The sequence below is a fragment of the Pygoscelis adeliae genome, unplaced genomic scaffold (assembly GCF_000699105.1).
Source record: "Pygoscelis adeliae isolate BGI_AS28 unplaced genomic scaffold, ASM69910v1 Scaffold62, whole genome shotgun sequence".
Classification (NCBI taxonomy): Eukaryota; Metazoa; Chordata; class Aves; order Sphenisciformes; family Spheniscidae; genus Pygoscelis; species Pygoscelis adeliae.
Genome location: NW_008824401.1, coordinates 2,151,855 through 2,157,209, shown reverse-complemented (window position 1 = coordinate 2,157,209; position 5,355 = coordinate 2,151,855).

Below are 5,355 nucleotides of genomic sequence, written 5' to 3'. Positions count from 1 at the left end.
GTATATTTTACCAGGTTAAGATGTATACCTTCTAATGTATTTTGTGGAATACTGTATCCGAGCAGAGCACTGGTCCTAAATTTGCAGGATTAAAATCCATGTTATGAGAAGTGTAAGGAGTAAATTGCTTGAGTGGTGCAAATGCGTCTTCTCTGCCAACAGCAAAGCTAAGTTTTCTCCCTTCGGTGGGTGTAACAAGTTCTTCCTAGTAAGCACGGAAAGAGTAGACTGATTTAATTAGGATTCTACTTCTTTACTTCATTGTTACTTTAACTGGATGCCTATATATTCCCCTGCATAGATTGAAGTTCTAGTTATTAATGTTTTTTGAGTCACCCTGCCTCTGAGATATAAATCAACTAAGCTTTTGGTTTCTAAAATACGTAGTTTCTCTAGAAGTGAATCCTTATGAGGCCATGAAACAATTATAACTTTAGAATTGCCACAGTGCTTTATTTTTTAATGAGTTCATTAATGTAAAGAATTAATTTTAGTCCTTTTAGATGGGATTTAGAAAATCTTTTTTGAATATATGAAGATAATTATCTATGATGTTAATTTAGGAGGAAACTAAATGAAGACTTCATCTTCAGCCATGCTGAAGTTGAAAGTGACTTTCTTCAGAAAGACCGTAACAGTGGATTGAAATGGAAGAACACCTTTGTAACTCTTACGTTTATTTTGCTGTTGTTCAACTGTAATTTGTTTTTTTGAAAGCAAAATGTCTCCAAATTAAAAAAAAAAAAGGGGGATAATAAGGTTTTGGTGTGGAAAACATCTTGCTGGAGGCTCTAAGCTACTCTTACAAGATGAATCTTTCACTGCCTGTACTGCTCCAGGTGGTGGTGTTAACCCCTCTGGCTTTTCAGCCACGGCAGGATTTCGTTAGGGAATGAACTTCTCAGATAAGAACCCTTGCTTGAGTAAAATCATCAGTTTCTGAGTCTTTGTAGTTCAAATACTTAAAAGGGAAAGGCTATAGATTATTAGGTTGTTACTGATGACCTAAACCAGACTCTGGTTGTCTGGGTCTATATGTAGAGCTGCATGGAATATCTGAATTTAATATTTAGTACCAAAAGCAGAACTTGTCTGTTATTCAGTCTTTTTAATTAAAATATAAACAATATATTCATAGGATAGAGGCAGTTTAATTCCAAAAGCACACTTTTGCTGGAATTCAGTTTTCCCTTCAAGGAAGCATTGACATAAAACTTCCAGCCTGTTCCACTATAGCCTTCATAATAATTAATTACTTCTTCTCTGATCCACTCAGATTGTGTGGAGAAGATAATGTAGGCACAAATAATTAAGAAAGCCAACAGTTTGAACTAATGCTTTGGGACACCACGTGGCTCTGGTTTCACAAACATCTGAGATTTCTGCAGTCAAATGTAACTGTAGTTTATAAACAGCCATTCCATGCAATGGGAGTTGCAGAAGTGCAGGTGAGGGCAGAATCTGATCTAGCATGCTTTCTTTTCTCTGGAAAAGTGAAGTGAAGCAAGCTCTGACTTGCACACGTACATCAATGCCTCTTGAAATTCAAACGCTTAACAAAACCTCAAGGAAATTAATTCTCTCAAATGAAGCGCTTTAGAAGTGGTAGTATAAATTTGTTGTTACAATGCTTCAAAATCATGCATGTCTCCATAAATCGTAAGCATAGGGCACCTAATTCTGCTTTAAACTGGCTTAGAAAAAAAAGATTAGTAGTATTAACACTTTAGGTACATTGCTGTATTTGGCAAAAGAAATGTTAAAGAGCATGGTGCTGACATTGTTTAGAAATGACTGATGCAAAAGATTTGATTTGTCAGTGTAAGGTGGTTATGTAGCACTGTTGCCCTCTGAAATAGCTATGTAATCACTTTGGTTTGTGTTCTGGTATTCGTAGTCACAGACTTCGAGTTACTGGAGGGGTAATACTGAAACCATGCTAATAGTTACATGCAAGAGGTCTGTAAGATAATGTCGTAAACAAGGGAAGCAATTAATTTTCTCTATTGCCTTTGTTTGCAGACTTTGTGTGGCAGAATCAACATTGCTAGTTGTAACTTTTTATCTGAAGAAAAAGATCCTTGACTCCCCTCTCCCTGACAATTAATTATAATTATGTTTTGCTGAAGGTTTCTGGAGATGAAATGTTCCAAGTCCAGAAGGTGGCAGACTTGGGATCAGTGCCTGTAGGTAGTGCTGCTTAATGTGCCATCGCAAGATGCTATATGCATCGCTTGTGATGTTCCCTTAATAATTCTTGTTTGGCAGATATTTTTTTTAGGTTAAATATCTTCCAAAGAGTGAATTGCTGAATTTTTCCCAAACAAAAGCAGTTTCAGTTCTAAGAATTTTGTTAATATGGGTTAAGCTTTTCTTTCTTTCTAATTTTGAGTTGTCTTAATTAAGACACTCTGGTTTCTTTCTTTCAGAACAAAAGCTGAAATAGCAGTGTCCAGCACTAAAAGAAAACAGTTCTATCTGTGCACAAGAAAGCGCAACCAGGTTGCACAAGCTGCCTTTGAAAAGTGTTTGATTTTTCAGTATGAATATTCACTAATGAAGCTGTTGGTACTTGTTTGTATGTAACACTTAGTGTAGCTTTATAACGCATGTAAAAATGTCATTCTTGTCTCAGACTTGCCAAATGCTTAAAAACAAAAAAAATGCTTCAAAATATGCCAGAAAGGTGGCTGCAACTAAAGGGTGCTAGGAATAGCCTTGCATGAATGTTCGCAAGAATGTGCAGTGAAATACTGAAGTTCTTGAGAAAAGGAAACATGCAGTTGTAGATCTCTGGCACTCAGCTTACCAGATTGACAACATTCCAAAAACCAGGGACTTTCCTTTTAGAGAAGGAATGAAATGACAGCATTAGACTTGAGTTAATTGACAGAACAGAGGGAGTAAGACCACTGAAAAGATAATGGATGGAGATGGCTACTGAGGCGTGGACCAGATCAACTCTACGTATTGTTCACTGGACTTACAGTCTGAGAGACTAGAGGACAGAGTACTCTATAACTTGCATACATTGGCCCAAGTGACCAGCTACAATTTTTGTCTTGCCCTATGTTGCCCATTCCCCTCTGTGAAAGAGCCCAGCCACGTTTTTGGTCAGACACCAGCCTTTTGACTGTCCTGCAAGGCAGTCTGGGATAGGCAGTAAAAGCCTGAGCCAGGTACAGCGAATTCACAACATGGTCACAGTGCAAATAGGAATGGTGGGCACATGTTGTGGGAGGGTAATATATGCGTAGGCAGAGGCCCAGTAATTAAAGTCTGTATCTGAGCACAGACTTAACACACATTTCGGTTGCAGAGCAAACTTGGATGTTGCACTCAAGTTTAAATGACCATATTGATCATGTATGTCTTAAATGGTAGGATAAAGGTGGAGATGAATGTTACTTGCTGTGGTTGGTTAATAAAAACTGTTTTACACTGATAATAAATCACTAAGTACTATCAAATTAAAACCTCTCTTTTCCAGAGGAATCAAATGATTATCCATGAAGGAGTTGGTATACTGACACTGCTTTGGAGATTATTAGAAAGTGAAGATGTTCAAAATTTTCAGATGGTCTGAAAGACTTCAGTTACTGTGCCCATAGGCAGAGAGGGAGAAGTAGGAAAAAATTCCATTTTATTAAAGATCAGTCACTGACTGCACAGAAAATCTCTTAAATCCAAAACAAAGGCAAAAGGCTAGGGGGAGAGCTCTTGGTACTTCCAGCCAAACCCGGAACTGCATTTATCTAGCTTAGGTGTGGAGGTCAGTAAGGAGACTGATAGAGACTTTTATGATCTGTGCTGTAATCTCACTGTGTGACTCAGTTCACAAATACTCAACAGCTGTCAGCTGACAATATCCTTTGGTAATAATTGTTAGTTCCTGTTGTAATGGGCTAGTTTTGAAACAAGCGAGTGGTATATTAGCTGTTGAGAGAGAGAGAGATGAGATTGGGGTTACTGAATTAATACTGAAATTTGTGTATGTTACAAACCTGAATTGTTACACACAGGTTTATTTTCCTGGGAAAAGCACACATGCACCAGAAAAATACTGGATTGTCAGTAGGCAACTATAATTAGCAACTGTTTAACTAGCTGTATTAGGATGTTTTGACTGATACCTTGCAATGCTGTTTTGCCGGGCTGAGAAATTGCCAGTGAAATATTTCAAATTTAGCAAAAGCCTATCAAAATCTCTCCAAGTCACCTTTTAGCTGAACAGACGTACAACACAACTATTAAGAGAATGCTGTTGTATTTAAAATATTTTTAGCACGGTTTCCTTTGCTTTTGCATTTGTGCTCTGTCCTATTCTACCCCCTCCTCAAAAATAAGTTAAATCTTTTGGCCAACTTCAGTAACAAGAAAGATCTCGCAGATAGCTGACTTAATACCAGTTGCATAAAAATTAGTGGCTTGGTGGAGACGATAAATCCAAAGATTTCCTCTGCTTTAGGTAGGGATTGCCAAGTAAGTTTGGCTAGTTCATAGGCGAGACAGGCCAAACAAAAATCTGCCGGTCTGCACACATGGAACCTGGCATAGCACTTGCTTCCTTTTGCTCAAGCAGTAGTTCGAGGACATAAATAGGAGCTAAGCCTGCTGTGTGTGAAAAGGGACCCTCGGGAGGGTGCTGGGTCATTGCGCTCAGTGGGAGGGGTGTGGTGGGGTAGGTGGGAAGAGAAGACGTAAGTCTGCAAAGAATCAGGATTTATTAGTTCCGCTGTGTATAGCTTTGTAGAGTTGGGGCCATATGCCTGCCTTGAGTTTATAGCCAGTGATGGAAGACTTGAAATTATTTTTCCTGTTTAAAAAAAGGAAGAAAAAAAAGCGCCAAAACTTTCCCTTGCATGTAGAAGCCTCATGTAACTAAAGAAATACTCTGCAAGGGAATGAGCCAAATTAGCTGAATGTAAAGTTCTGTTGTATGGAGGAATTAAGTGCTGTTGAAAAAAGGAATATTCTTTGAACTGTTGTCATGTTAGCTGATGTTAGCAATAAACTGTAGTTTAGCTGTAAGTAAAACAAATTCAAAAGGATAATTAAAAAATGAACTTTTTTAACATTTGCAATTCCCCACCAGAAGTGCGGGGGACTGATTGGTTTGGTTACGTAACAACAAACACAGTATTAAAACAGTTGAGGTCAGTTGTTTTCGCTGGCCCATTTCGTCCATGGAAAGAAAGAATGTAGCGAGTGTACTTCATCTCTTTTTCTTTTTTTTTTTTTTTTAAAGCCTGTTAAGGGACCTTTAAAACTTTGCTTATAAAACATGGTTTGTACAATTTTTTTCATCCTCCCCTTCAGCTTCCCACCTCCTCAAAAAATAAAAATCAGCTCTTT